The 15,402-nt window shown below is 40.9% G+C and overlaps 1 protein-coding gene across 1 annotated transcript in view; it reads left to right on the plus strand.

Moving 5' to 3' along the window:
• Positions 1–15,402, plus strand: part of RHOJ (ras homolog family member J) — a 75,365-nt gene that overhangs the window by 53,965 nt on the left and 5,998 nt on the right. The window lies entirely within an intron of this gene.

Raw genomic sequence — 15,402 nt, forward strand, 5'->3', positions numbered from 1 at the left:
TGCCACAAAGAAGAGGGGTTCAATTTATTTTCCAAAGCACCAGAGGGCAGGACAAGAAACAATGGATGGAAACTAATCAAGGAGAGAAGCAACTTGGAAACTTCATAACAGTGAGGACAATTAACCAATGGAACAGCTTGCCTTCATACATAGTGGGTGCCTCACACTGGAGGTTTTTAAGATGAGACTGAACAGTCACTTGTCTGAAATGGTATAGGATCTCCTGCTTCAGCAGGGGCCTGGAAGACCTCCAAGGTCCCTTCCAACTCTGTTCTGTTTCTGATCCTTGTTAAGTACACAACAAGGAGGCTTTAGGGCCATACTCAAAGGTGTTTTTTTCCAAAGACAACTGGACTTTCTTGGTGTTATCGTTGAAAACATTTTGCTTCTCATCCAAGAAGCTTCTTCATGAAGTGAAGAACATTTTTGGATGAGAAGCAAAACATTTTCAAAGAAAATACCAAGGAAATCCAGTTGCTTTTTGGAGAAAAACACCTTTGGGACAACCATGGATGATTGAGAATCTCCATAAACATTTAGCCATGTCCTTTGGAGCCCTAGATTCCAGTCAAATGGGGGGAGGGAAAAGATTCAGAGTGATGTAAGCAGACATTGTGGCAAGTCTCAATACTTTCCTATGAGTGTTATGGTGTCATGGGCATACCGTGTTTCTCCTAAAATAAGACAGGGTCCTATTTTCTTATGACCCCCCAAAATAAGCGCTTGGCCTTATTTTCCGGGAGGTCTTATTATTTTTGAGGTGCCGGAGGTGGTGAACGTGGTCACCTCATGGCTGCTGCTGTGTTGCACGTCGCTGGGCCTGACACTCTTTTTGCGGCAGCCATTAGCGTGACAGCGATGGCTAGGGTTGCAGGAGCGGCCATTAGGTAAGGGCATGTGGGGTGCATGGAGCATGTTCCCCCCTCCATTTTTGCCCCCTCCAGCCTCACCTCCTCACCTCGTGTTGTTTACATGGCAAGCAACCAGTGGAAATGAGGGGGGGACCAGCTGCGCATCTGTTTAAATATTTTCTGGGTGGCCTTATTTTGGGGGGGAGGGCTTATTTTAGCATGTGTGCTCAAAAGCCCGGTTGGGCTTATTATCCTGGGAGGTCTTATTTTCAGGGAAACAGGATATGCAAAAGGTACAGAACTGTTGCAATGTTGCTTTCATCATTCTGACAAAAGCCAGACATTTTTGCATGAGACGTTCACAATACAAAGTGATACAGAAAAGCAGTTCCCATGATTTTCTTTAATTTTATTATCCAAGCTTTGAGCCAGGGTTATGGGTTGTTGTTGTTTTTTAATCATGAGACTTTCCAGGCCTATTCCTTAAATGAAGAACCTGAGATGCTCTCCTCCTAGCAAAACTAAGCCGGAAATGCTAGGTCTTGCTCTTACTTAAAGTCCTCCCAGGCTTATTTCCAGCAATGCCAGTGGGAATTTCTCAATCAGAGTTGCTAAGAAATAAAACTGTAGCCTTGCTACAGGGAAACTCATGCCCTCCACACTGCTTTCTGCTGAGTTAAAATCATACTCTGCCTCAGAGGTGGGTTGCTCCCAGTTCGGCCCGGATCAAGCAAACAGGTAGTATTGGTAGGGGGAGGCTCCGCCCATCCGCCTGGATGATTCTGCGCATGTGCAGAAGTGTTGAGCGTGCACGCATGGGTGAACCAATAGTAAAAAAAATTGGCAACCCACCACTGCTCTGCATCAGAGGTGGGATTCGAATTTTTTTACTACCAGTTCTGTCAGCGTGGCTTGGTGGGTGTGGCAGGTGAAGGATACCATAAAATCTCCATTTCCTCCCCACTCCAGGGGAAGGTTACTGCAAAATCCCCATTCCCTCCCAATCAGAGGATGGAGGTGGGGCCAGTCAGAGGTGACATGTACCGGTTCTCCAAACTACTCAAAATTTCCGCTCCCGGTTCTCTAGAACTGGTCAGACCCTGCTGAATACCACCTCTGTTCTGCATTAGAACAGAAAAATAATGCTTTTCAAAAAAAGGGACAGGTTATTTATTTCTTCGTTGCCGACAACAGGTGAAAACTCATCTGGACCATCTTCTTGGCTCATGTATAAGCCTTTCTCTTTCAGAAGAGTGGAATTGTTCTCTCTTCTGGACTGTTGGGGAAAGGGGGAAAAAACCCTCTGAAGTTGACAGATTATAATAATAAAAACACTTCCCCCCGTAGGGCGAGGCCTGTGTAAGCAACTGCCTGCTGGAATGGAGTGGAGCGGCTGCAAAGACACAATCAAAGGCAGCTTTTTTCCAGGATCTAGGACTATACATCTAACTCTGCCGATCAGCATTGTTCCAGGCATTTAACAAATCAAGATTATTCTTCCACCTTGTGCAAGGAGGTATCAGAGGGCTGTTGTTCTGTTTATCTGTCTCCTTCACCCTTTTTCATCATTTAAAGAACAGACTCATTGTACCTGGTATTCCTATTACCAGCTTGTCAACCTCCAGCTGATTAAAGTTAGGAAGAATCCTTTCTCTGGGGACAGGTTGCTCATTAGCTGCCTATCACAAAGTCATGGGCATCTTTATTAGAACCTGTTTATATTGGCTCTTGGCAGAGCATAGGTCATTGTTGGTAACTAGATTTACTGCCAGGCCATTTTAATAAGAGGCAGCGATATCAAACACATTGATCTCCCCCACGCACTATTGACTTGTTTCTCCACCTTGCTGGAGCTCCCCACACAGTTTGCAAATGATCTGAAATTGTAAGGCAAGCTATTTTCCTCCTGCAATGCTTTGATCACATTTTGTGGATTTGATCAATACAAACCAAAGTATAGTCATTTAAAGTCCAGCGATTCAGGTAACAACTGTAAACAATTGTCAACTGCTGATTGATATACAGTAGTAGCCAAAATTGTGGAAACCTTATGGGAAAAGTGTATTTTTGAAGTTTGATGGCTAATAACACCAATTTTTTGTTTTTTGGAGTTTCAAAATAAATCATATTCCACTGCTGGAATGGCCTGAGAATAGCCAAACCTTAATTCAATTGAAAATCCATGGAGCCGACTATAGAAACTTGTTACTCAGAAGCGACCCAGCAATAAAACCCAGTTAATAGAAACAATCATTCAATCTTGGTTTCACATTATAACAGCTGCAGAACTAAAAGACTTGGTTCACTCCACGGGAGGACATTGTAAGGCTGTAATTCATGCTAAAGGTCACCCAACTAAGTATTAAATGACATGGTGATAATTTTTGTGTATCTCATTTTTTCTATCATGATAATTTTTGTATATCTCGTTTCACTTTTCTTCTTTATAACTGCTATTCTAATAGCAAATACTTCATGAAAATTATTGCATTACATTCCTGATTAAATTATCTTTCCATTGATGTATAATTTTATGGTACTACTCCAAAAAAAATGGCGTTACTATATATTAAAAGTACAATTACTACATATGTATCCCTTTTCTCTCTTTTTTTTTAAAAAGAAGGAAGATATATGTTAAAACTAAATATGTATATTGAAAAGGAATTATAAATATCATCAACATAAAATGGAGCTTTCTCAGAAGCTGAAATGCACCAAGTAAATGAGATGAAGAGTGTGAAGTAGAGAGGTAAGGGAAGAAGAGAGGGATAGGAGAGAGGGCAGGGTGGAAGAGGAGGAGAGGAAGAAGGAGTGGAAAGGGGAGAGAGGAGAAGGAGAGAGGAAGGGGAAGTAGAAAAGAGAAGGATGACAGAGGGAAGAAAGGAGGTAGGGAGGAGGAGGAGAGAGGGAGAAGAAAGTGACAAATATGGCGTATGGAGAGCAGAAGAGCCAATAATTGTCTTTGGGATTTGATGGTAAGATGAATTGATGTAAACATTTAATAATACAATACAATGTTGGCTATGTAATGGTATACATGTGGTTATATGTTATGAAAATAAAAAAAAACTTCATACAAAAAAAAGTGGTGTTATTAGCTAGTATTATAAAATATACCTTTCCCAAAAGGTTTCCACAATTTTGGCCACTACTGTCCATTGGCAGTCTTCTAAGCAGCCTAAATGTGTAAATAAATACTTATTGGTATTAATTTCAAAATAAATATGGACCGAGTTCCTCCCAGGCCGAGTTACTACCTACTCAGCCAAACCAGTCCGAACTGCTGGGAACTACCTCTGGGTAAGAGTAATCCACAATGAGGTTAAGGGTGGGTGCATGAGCAAATCACATGTAGAGGACTACAGAGATAGTCTTGGAGAAGGTATGGAGTAATTGTTAAGAAAACATGATTTTAGCTCCCAAAGATGGGAGAGGATGAAGAAGAAGAAAATCAAGATTATTCTGCCTTGACTTTCTTTGATATTAAAGAGAGGGAGAGAAAACTCTATCAGTCTTTCAAGATTTTGTTATTACATCCTTTAACAATAAAGTTAATAGTTCATGTGGTATCCTGACTGTTTGAAGGACTGATACCAACTCACCTAAGAGAAGGGACTCCACAATTAAACCTGCAAACAACTGCATGGACAGACTGAAATATTCAAGCATTTGGATCCCAAATGATGAGATATCTGGGTTGAATATCAAGAAATGTGGGCAAATAACAAGAAAATCTGAGAGATTTTTAAGATCAGAAAAATCATGGCATGATCAACAGACTTAGGATGCAACAAGTAAAATCTGAATATAGATATTTGGCTAAAAAATGAAGTCCATTGTCTGATGAATCAGTGTTCATACATTATATGAAATTCATGCATATATTATATCAAATTTACATAGCTGTCATGAAGCTGTATGAATTTGAATTCATAACTTATGTTCAAAACTAACATTCCAATTTTAACAGACACTCCCTCACTCCCACCCAGAGAATTGAGATTTTATTATAATCAAGAATAATTACAGTAGAAGTCTAACTGAACCACTGGTGGCCAAAGGAAAATGAAAAGACAATAGAGAATATGCAGAGTATGGAACTATTGCATGTATTCCTCACTGCATCAAAGTTATACTCACAATCTTACAAAGATGAATAGAATGATACAAGGCAATGAAATGACAACGAAGAAATAGTTTTTTTAAAGGGCAGAGTAGGATCAGAAACAAGAATATAAAATTAGCTAAAGGAAGAGTATATGACAACATAAGCAGATTAACTGACTACAGCATAGCCTTTGGTTATGAAACTCATGCCAGAACAAGGAATTTACTAAGGCTAGTGGGTGTGCCAAAATATCATATTAGTCTTCTGCAGAACTTTTATCATGGATAAGAAGCTACTGTAAGAAATGAAATTGGAGAAAGGGAGTGGATAGAAGAAGAAAAAGTGAAGTAAGGATGCATATTATCTTACATCTGGTTGACTTATTGTAAGCTAATACATTATCAGAATAGTAGGAATTATATGAGTTCCAATTATATGATTGCAACTAATGTGAGAGTTATGTTAACAATCCAATGCCACCCAGGATCAAACCTGAGAAAGGGAAAGGAATGAAGAAGGAGTCATAGATTCTGCTGTGAGTATTACACACAGCTGTAATCTCCCATTGATAGGAGGGCAATCAATTGCTTCAGAGGTGTTCACACAGTAGGGTCAAAAAAAGTCAAGATGGCCACAAATAGTAGGTTTGAAGCTCTGCTCATTCAACTTTGGACCCCACTTGGCACTCGGTTTTTACCTGTGACTCCAAGTAGCTATAACACATGCAGCAACTGTTCCCTGGTAAACCATCTTGGCAGAAGAACCAAACCAGGTAAGGGTTGCCAACAGGTCTTCAACCTTCGGTGAAGTAGAAGATCTCTCTCTCTTGCAGCATGTGAAGTCTGGACCCAGCAAAATGCACAGAAGAGACCAATCAACAGTCCAACGGTCAAGAAGGCATTGTAAAAAGCTAAGAGTGTGACATCCTGGTAATCCACCATAGTAGAAGAGATCTCCAGATGCAATGGTTGTCTTTATACCTGGATTTGGGTCTCTTCTGCTGGGTGTGGGACAGTCCATAGAATAATGGCTGCTCCACTTAAGACTCCATTATGCCCTTTTTTCCATTGTGAAATTCATCTTCATCTACTCCGTTTTCCCGAAAATAAGACCTTCCCAGATAATAAGCCCAATCGGGCTTTTGAGCGCATGCGCTAAAATAAGCCCTCCCCAAAAAAATAAGCCCTCCCTGAAAATATTGCAACACAGCAGCAGCCATGAGGTGACCACACTCGCCACCTTCTGCACCTCAAAAATAATAAGACCTCCCTGAAAATAAGGCCAAGTGCTTATTTTGGGGGTCAAAAGAAAATAAGACCCTGTCTTATTTTCGGGGAAACACGGTACAAACCATCTGCAATTCACTTCAGTTCCAACTCCAGTGATGGGGGAATGATGAAGCAACAGTGAAAATGACTATGGGTAGCTGCAATCACAATTGTGCACATGGGTAGCCTTTGGACCAGTGTTCGTCTCTGTACCCTTGGCAGCAAAAGCATCCATCAGCATCCAGAGTGCCTGGGCAACCATTTTTAGGATAGTACTGCCCTCCCTCGCATGATGGAGGGAGTTAGAAAAGGTACCTCAAACATTGCTTACCCTACAACATTTGGCTAGTTAACTGTAGACAGGTAGATAATCTCCTTAGCAGTTGAGTATCAAGAAAAAAACAAATCACACAAAAAAAACCCTTATCAAAACCTGGAACATCGACAGATTGCTGGATAGAGACAAGGCATCAAGGCCTGAAAGACAGACAGCACACAGAGTAACCAAACTTCATCATTATAACAGTGACATTACTGCGCTCAGACCAAGTTTTCAGATGACAGTTCATTACTGGAAGCAGCAAATAGATATATGTTCTTTTGGAAAGGGAAATCACAGAGTGACAGGATTTACAGAATAGGAATCATAATGTTCTGCTGAAAAACATATCTACCTACTGGAATAAATGAATGCATTACATAGTTCTGCTTTCCTCTCAGGAAGTCCTGGTACAGCCAGGCTGTGCATCAGCTCTACACTAGAGTGCTCAATCAATACAATATGCATATCGCCACAAAGCTGAAAGTCAGAGAGCTGCGGTTATTATCCCTGCTCACCTATACAGATGTACACCCTGTATTCTGTACCTATGCCACATTAAACAACTGGAGAAATTTCATACGTGCTTTCCCCACTCCATCCTCACCATTTGTTGGCAAGGCTCTGTCTCCCACCAGGAGGCCATGGATTACCCAAAGTCCACCAGCATTAAGATTCTGATTATCAGAACCATGTTGTGAGAATGGCTGGTGGTCGGATTCCGAAAGATCTCCTGTATGGAGAATTAGTGCAGGGAAAGCGCCCCAGAGGGACACCACAGCTGCGATATAAGGATATCTGCAAGAGGGATCTAAAGGCCTTAGGAATGGACATTAACAGCTGGGAAACCTTGACCTCTGATTGTTCAGCTTGGAGGCTAAAGACGCAGTATGGCCGTCTCCAATTCAAAGAGACACTTGTTTGGCAGGCTGAGGCAAAGAGGCAGTCCCAGAACCAGCGAAAACTAGGGGCTAGGCAGGGGACAGAATGTATCTGCCCTCAGTGTGGAAGGGATCGCCACTCCCAAATTGGCCTTTTTAGCCACACAAGATGCTGCTTTGGGACCTCTTTCCAGAGCACGATACCATGGTCTTTTGAGACTGAAGGATGCCAATGAATGAGGTGGGACACATCATCAGAATGGCCAACCACCTTATGCCTCGCAATTCCTCTAGCATGTATGGGAGACTATAACCATGAGCTCATCCACACAAGTTATACAAAAATACTGTGAAGGAAACCATATGCTGCTGTGACATCCGGCCAAAGGAACTAGAAGCTGCAGCTGCTGACAGAACTCACGGGAGAGCCCTATGCTACAAAGGCTTGGAAGACAGGCACTACCAAAACCACAGCAGTATCAAGAATAACATCCACTTATTATAACAATGGACTTCCAGAACCCCTGTTTTGCTAGACCCTACACTCCCAGACTGGGACTGCAAAGCCACCTTTGTGCCCATAGATAAACTGCACAACATTATGTCTTCTTCGAACTCAAATAAATACACGCAAACACACATGTGTCACCTTTGTCTTTCTCGAAATGACTTTTCTGTAGCATTATAGCAGGCAATAAAGACTTAGCCTTGTCTGGGTAGCTTTTGCTCAATTCAAGCTGGGAAGCCTGACAGAAACACTAACAATCTGTGACCCTTCATTGATACATGGAAGTAAAATAAACCTAGAAGAGCTTATTATGAAAGTAAAGATGCGAAGTTAAAAATCTGGATTAGTGGTAAATATTAAGATTAAGTTAACACCAACTAGGCATGCTTAGCGCACTTATACTTTATTGTGAAGAATCAAAATGGCAAATAGTTTTGCTTTGAGACATCAAGAATGGGAAATAAGGACCATGTACTGGAGAAGTAAAAGGAAGATTTATTCTAGAGAGGAAGGAGTGACAAAATTAGACAACAGGATGGATATTCCTGTGATAACAAGGCTCAAAAGTCGAGATCATTTATTTAATTCGTACCATCGTACCTAGCTAAGAAGAGTGGTGAGATGGCCTAGAGGTGGAACTGTCCCTTCACAGTTTAGAGGCTGTGAGTTCGATCCTAGGTAGAGGCAGATATTTCTCTCTCTGGGCACAGTGAGACTATATCTGCTGAGCAAAACTTTACATTGGCAACATGAAGGGTATCCGGCCAGTAAACAGCTCCATTCAGTTGCCTAGACTCCACCCCACAAAGGATTATGGGGTCGTTAAAAGATGACAATGATTGTACATAGCTAAGAAAGGTGTGCACTGAAAGGGGGGGAGAGAAAAGATCATTTACACAAGACATCGTTTTGTAAAGATGAGGGCCGTGTAAAGTAGCAAAAGAGATTTTTTTTTAAAAAAAGTATTAGTTGGTCATGTGAACAAGAGTTTGACACCTTACATTCTTTATTTTTTTACAGAGAGGGAGTTGTTTCCTTCTCTTCCAACTTCAGTCAAACTTCCAGAGATCTATGTTAGATGAAAAAAACAAAACTGTGAAGCGCTCTCTCTCTCTCTCTCTCTCTCTCTCTCTCTCTCTCTCTCTCTCTCTCTCTCTCTCTCTCTCTCTCTCCTTCCCTCCCTCCCTCCCTCCCTCCCACCCCCCCCTCTCTCTCTCCCTTCCTTCAGTTGTTGATGAATTTTAAAGTAAGATGGATGAAGCAGCAATTTTGGGGTTGATTCTGCTGGAAATGATTGCATGTTTGTAACGTGACTTGTTTGTTTGCCAGCAGAAGGGCATAATTTACTATAGATGGGATATTTATGCAGGCCTAATATCGGTTCCCAAGATCGCCAAATAAATATCAAAGCCCTGGGTTTGTCTATCAGCCTCAGGAAACTTTCCTATGGAAATCCTGCTGAGCAGTTAATCTGTTTGCCATTGTAACTTATCACCCCAAGCCTATAATTGACAGAAAGCGCACCTCTTAGCAGAAAGTTGGATCTGGCTGGTAAATGTTTGATTGACTTGCAGCAGTTGAGCAAAAGTACCCGGTTCCCAGTGAATTCTTATGAGACCGTGGTAAAGCACCTGCCCAAATTCAGTCCTTACTACTCAATTAAAAATAGATGATAAAACTAAAGAACCCAAACATTCACATTAGCCATTTATGGTACCAGTCAGCCAATGTTGTGATAATATAACACTAGGCTTTATATCACCACAGCAACATCTGGGTTGCTGCTAATCAATCACAGATGTGAAAAGGCTCTTTTGCACCTAAGCATGGCACAAACATGCTTTGGCAACACCTATCTCTCCTGTATCCCCATGATGCTGTCTCCATTTTATCCTCAGCCAATGACTAAGGTAGAGATAAATCATTCTTAAGTCATTCTTAAGCTGTACCACTGTTAAAAATTTATTTTACTCCTTATTCTAATTCTATCTCAGGGTGTCCTCAAAGCATGTAAAATCTTAGGCTTAGGAAGTCCAAGAAGTGCCATGAATAGAAACAGAAATAGAGGCAGGGTTTATTGTAGACCACCCAATGTGATGTGATGAATACATAAATAAGGTCCTAATATTCATTTTTTCTTCTGCCAACTCAAGGATGGGTAGAAAATAGCACTGCAACTCAGCTCTAGAGAAGAGTCTTTATTATTTCAAATCAGAAGAAAAATTGCATACGTTAATGAACAAATAGTTTGATCTGGACTAAAGTAACATCCTCAGTTCCTACCAATATCCCTAAGAAGTACTTCTTCCCACCTATTGTTGGCTGAAATAAGGAAAACAAGAAGTGATGTGCGAGTGGTTGAGTGATAAGGACATGAACTTCGAGCCTCTTGTTCACAAGCTTTGTATCTAAGGGCTTATCTGTGCCCTGTTCCCCTTCATTCATAATGACATCTCAGTGTAGTACACTCTAGTTAAACAAAACAAAACAATAGCTCACATCTTTGAAGCCAGCTCACTGCTCTAAAGTGTGTATCACTGTTACAATAAATATCAGTCAAGGCCATTTAAATCAGTTATTGAAACCAAGAAGAAACAAAACTAATTTGATACATTTATTTAAACCAAGTTCTAACAAAGATCATGTGTGATTTTTAGAATGTGTTAATATCCAAATATTGCCTTAATCTTACACGGACGACTTGCACTTCTTCTTTAAAATACTTATATTTTGTACATGTTCTTTATTTTTACACAATGAGCACAATCTTTATGTGTTCTTACACAGTGTCTTTTCTATGAGCAGTATCTGCAGCTTCTGAAATTAGCTGTAAGAGTATTAGAATCAGTACTTTGATCAAAACATTATCCTTTGCTTCCAATCCTCTATAGACATAGCGGAAAACCAAATAGAATACATTGGGCTGGTACATAAAGATTAAATCCAATACTGGATCATCATTCTCCCATTGAAATCACCCTTGAAATCACCACAGCCAACTCACCATGGCCATCTTGCCACAGCCAACCACCATGGCCATCTTGACACAGCCAACCACCATGGCCATCTTGACACAGCCAACCACCATGGCCATCTTGACACAGCCAACCACCATGGCCATCTTGACACAGCCAACCACCATGGCCATCTTGACACAGCCAACCACCATGGCCATCTTGACACAGCCAGCTCTGTGTGTGGCAATTCACTATGGGCAATCCATGTATATATTAATATTCATCTACATTCCACATGGGATAACTCAACATGGTAAATGTTATCTTTGTGAATGGAAATAATGTCGAAGAAACAGTGGTGGATAATGTTTATCATGTTGAGTTATCCCATGTGGAATGTAGATGTCTATTCATAGATATCTACAGATGTATACAGATTCCTTAATATCAATGTACTTGATAATTTAGAGACACTAAGCATAAACTAGAAGTATGCATTAGAGTCACTAATGACCTTCCAGCATCCCTGTGGCCACATGATCAAAATGTAAATGCTTAGCAACTGGAATGTATTTATAACATTTTGCAGTGTCCTGGGATCATGTGGCCACCTTTTGCAATCTTCTAACAAGCACAATCTATGGAGAAACTAGATTCACATAACAACCAAGTTGCTAACTTAACAACTACAATGATTCACTTGGGCAAAAAAAGGTTATAAAATGGGGCAAAACTCACTTAATAACTATCTTGCTTACCAATGGAAGTTTTGGGCTCAGTTGTGGTCGTAAGTCGAGGATTATCTGTACTCTATAAATTGTTATAGGTTATTTCTATGTGTGGCAATACAAATATAGCTGTGCAGCCTTTTTAGAAAATCTCACCCTTCTAAAGCAGAGTAGGCTTGAAGCTTCATAAAGAACCAGAATTGGAACATGACAGATATGTGGATCTACGATCAGATAAATTTATTTCAGTCAATTCAAACCAGTGGTGGGTTTCAAATTTTTTTAGAATCTCTTCTGCAGGTGTGGCCTGCTTTGTGGGAGTGCCTTCCAGCCATGTGACTGGGTGGGAGTGGCTTGCCGGCCATGTGACTGAGTGGGAGTGGCTTGCCGGCAAGACTTGTGAACTTCAACTCCCAGAATTCCTCCTCTCGCTCTTCATCTTGATGATGTGCAGACGGGCAGGAGGGAGGGAGCTGGAACCGGTTCTAAACGACACTGCAGATTTGTGGAACCTCTTCTATAGAAGAGGTTAGAACTGGCAGGAACCCACCCCTGCTTCAAACTATCATGGAATCCAGATTTCAGGTAAATCTAGTGCAATCCTTAGTGCATAGCTCCTTATTAAGTACTACTTTCCTTTGGAGTTACTCAAGTACACTTTAGTCAGTTACTCATGCACACTTTAGTCAGTAAGCAAATACATAATAGACAAATAAAATATGATAAGGCCATTTTCAGGGTTTCATTTTGCACCAACTAAAGTTTAGGTTTTGATTTCTGTTTTCCATATCACAGAATATACACTACGGGATCTGTTGCAAGAATGTCCTAATCTTCACAGCTGTTCTCCCAGCTGAGCTCCGGTTTTCTTTTCATGCAACTGATTCCATCTAGTCCTTTTGCCAAAGGAGGTGATCCAACCAAACAATGAGTCATGTAATGGCAGCCAAATATAATTATTAACCTGTAAAACTAAGCAGACGTAAGATGACTTTTTGGATGGGGGCTGTCTAAGTCTTCATTTATGCTTCTGTGGTCTCATGCCTTGACGGTAGAAATATACCATCTGAGAACTACATGCAACTTCCCCCCTCCAAGAAATTTGGGTGAGCCTCTCAAAGACCTCTAAAAGTTATAACCAAGTACTTTGAAAGGTGACATAAATGGGAAACGGTTAAATATATTGCTGCAAAGTAATCATATAAGCCAGTGGTGGGATTCAAATAATTTAACAACTGGTTCTCCGCCCTAATGATTTCTGCCAACAACCAGTTCACCAAACTGCTGAGAAAGTTAACAACCGGTTCTCCCAAACAGGGGTGGGTTCTGGCTGCTACTACTGCTGGTTCGCTCAGGGATGCACTGCATGCATGCACTTGTTGCATGCTACATGCACATGTGGAGTATTTTAAAAATGTACTTACAAAAACAAGATGGCAGTGCCTACAGCGCCCCCGATAGAACCTGTATGGGGGTGTGGCAGGCCAAGTTACTATCTACTCGGCCCAACCGGGCCGCACTCGTAGGAACCCACCTCTGCTCCCAAAGTGGTGCGAACCGGCTGAATCCCACCACTGATACAAGCTATCATTATAAAACTGTTAATTTTAATTACATGTAATGCAAGCAAAGCACAATTCCACATGGCGTGCCACTTAACAATCAACATGGTTCCTGATGCAGTAAAAATCATACAGGCCTGCTTTAGAGGAAGGATAGAACCCACACCAGAAGATTTCAACCAGTACATATGGGAAGATGCAAATGTATAGCATAAGAGCTTTGCTTTGTGACTATCAATCGTATTTCATCAAAACAGTAAGACATTAGAATACACTTAATTTTTAAAAAGCCATCCATTCAAGTGTGAAAAAAGACAAGAAAAATAATATACTGTAGCAAGAGTCATGTCAGATAATATTAAAGCATAGCCAGTGGGAAAGAGTAATTACTTGACTCAAGACCTTAAAGAGGATACAGTCCAGTGGTAGGATTAAAAAAAAATTACTACCGGTTCTGTGGATGTGACTTGGTGGGTGTAGCTTGGTGGGTGTGACAGTATCCTTCTACTGTAAAATCTCCATTCCCTCCCCAGTCCAGGGGAAGGATACTGCAAAATCTTCATTTTCTCCCGAAAGTGAGTCAGCTGGGACTCAGGAGGCAGAGAATAGATGGGGGAGGGGCCAGTCAGAGGTGGTATTTACCAGTTCTCTGAACTACTCAACTACCTAGTGGCCTGTCCTTGATCCTAATGACATCCCCTTGTAGCCAAAGAGTGCTAATAATGCTTACTAGAGAGGCCACTTGGTTTAGTGGTTAATGCACCAGACTAGAAAGGGTGACCATGAGTTGAAATCCAGCCTCACATGTGAAAACCAGTTGGGTGACTTTGGGCCAGTCCTTCTCTTAGCCCATTTCACTTCACAGGGTTTTTATTGTGGGAAAAACAGGAAGAGGAAGGTGTGCTGGAGTGTTTGCCATGAGTTATTTGTAAAAAATAATAAAAGTGAGATATAAATAAACAAACAAGGCTCTATATGCTGAAGGTCAGCTTTCTGCAATACTTTTAATCCACAATTGTCTTGAGGATGGCAAAAATAATTTTTACACAAAGAACATTTCAGAATCTATGAAACACATAGTGGGAAAATATTCCTAACTGTAATCAAAGCCTAAATCTATGGAATTATTCTTTTCAAATTGTCTTGGATAATCCCAGTTTCCTAGCTACCTTTCTTATGCGTAACTTCAAAGTTTTGGGGACATGTCCAAGGAACCACAACAACAATGTTACTCTATATACAGTATCTCTATGTATGGCATTCCCCAACATTATATGTTTCAATTATGTTGGACAACAAATATGCTAATAACCATCACAGTTAAATCTCTATAGGATTTCTGTAATAAGAACCTGGTTAGATTCATAAAGATTCATGATCTCTACAGCTATGTTGTGGATAGAATACTTATGTTCAGAAGCAGCCTCAGATACGATATTTGAATGTTTTTGCTTATCTAGCAAACTCAAGAGCAAGAAATCAGTTTGGGAAAAATGTATCTTGCAAATGGTTCAAAAATAAGAAAAGGAGGAGGGGGGACCACCAGCAAGATGCTTATTTGCTTGTCAGTTCAATGCTAACTATTTGGACTCTAGAAATGTACCTTCTCTGAAGCAGCCCCTGACTGAGAAATGACATTCCTCTCAAGATCTGAATGTCCCCATCCAGCTGGTGTTTCAAAGGGCCCTGTGAGAGAGGGAGCTGATGTGAAGGACTATAGTGAAGTGGCAGTTTCTCAGAAAGAAGGAGTAAATTCTAGAAAGCGGGGAAGACAGAAAAGAAGAAGCACAGCCCAGAGATGGATAACAGACAGAAAAAGAGAATTCAGATAGCCACTCCATAGAATCTTCCAGGGTATGTCCATTAGGCTGGGGGTAGTAAGGGTTAAGTCTGGCAAGATTCTGTCTGTTGCGTGTAAGCAGATAAATATCTGAACTATGGCTGAATTGTTCCATGTGGCTTAGCTCTTCAACCAAGCCTTTGAAGCCCCTTTTTCTTCTTTTGTTTCCATCCGGGTTTGTTATCTCTGCCACTTTTACCCCTTATATTATTATATTCAAATCTTGTTTTAATGTTTTAAATGGCATATAATCTGCCTAGAGCCATGATGGCTAACCCAAGTGTGTGCACACCAGAACATCCAAAATGCAATGCGCGTGCAGCCCCTATGCATGCCCCCTGCACATGCGCACCCAAACTCCCAAACTGAAATGTGCA

The sequence above is a fragment of the Natrix helvetica genome (genome assembly GCF_964273705.1).
Source record: "Natrix helvetica genome assembly, chromosome: 1".
In the NCBI taxonomy this organism is placed as follows: domain Eukaryota; kingdom Metazoa; phylum Chordata; class Lepidosauria; order Squamata; family Natricidae; genus Natrix; species Natrix helvetica.